Here is a 666-nt window from a genome sequence, read left to right on the forward strand (position 1 = left end):
ACATACGCCCTGGGGTTCAACTTCTGAGCCTTCTCCCCGTGACCCTTCCTCTTTCCCAATACCTTCCAGCTGTCCCGTCGTGTCATATTCAGGTGCTCCACCCCCTCCAAGCTCGCTTGCCTTTCCTCCACGGGGTTCTCTGCATATATCGGTCGCCTGAGAGATCCTGGCCGGGCGGGGCTCTAATGACGCCACAATAGGAACAGGCCAATAGCAGTGACGCGTCTCAGTGACGCGAGACGCGGGCTGTCGCTTTGCCTGCCCCGGCGCAATGAGGCAGCTGCCCGCTGGGTGGCGCCGATTTCCCAGGGAGGTCCCCTCTGGGCCCCCTGCGGAGGTGCGGGAGAGGCGGGCAGGAGCCGAGGCCAGGGAGCCCTCTGCGTCAGCTGCTGCTCATTGCGCTGCTCCAGTACCAGCCGGGACTCACCCGCAGCTCCATGCTTGTGCCCGGCTCGACTCGTCCGTCTTCGGAGAAGAGGCAGGTACGTGCCACCTGTCTGAGACTGAGGAGCGGGGAATGCGGAGGGCAGTGCCTTTTGAGGCTCAGAAAGTGAGGTGTCAACGACAGCCTGGGCAGAATGGGCACTAGAAATGTAGGGCGAGCGCCAGCTGCGCTGAGGATCTCCAGCTGTGGGTACCAGTTGTATGGGGCGGGGCGGGGCGGGG

General features: G+C 63.8%; 1 protein-coding gene across 1 annotated transcript in view; it reads left to right on the forward strand.

Moving 5' to 3' along the window:
• Nucleotides 1–351: 351 nt before the first annotated feature.
• USP2 (ubiquitin specific peptidase 2) overlaps nt 352–666 on the forward strand; it is a 24,796-nt gene continuing 24,481 nt past the window's right edge. The window contains exon 1 of the mRNA XM_007456271.1: nt 352–482. The gene's annotated coding sequence lies outside the window, so the exon portion shown is untranslated. The remainder of the gene's footprint in view (nt 483–666) is intronic.

The sequence above is a fragment of the Lipotes vexillifer genome, unplaced genomic scaffold, assembly GCF_000442215.2.
Source record: "Lipotes vexillifer unplaced genomic scaffold, Lipotes_vexillifer_v1.1 scaffold753, whole genome shotgun sequence".
NCBI lineage: Eukaryota > Metazoa > Chordata > Mammalia > Artiodactyla > Lipotidae > Lipotes > Lipotes vexillifer.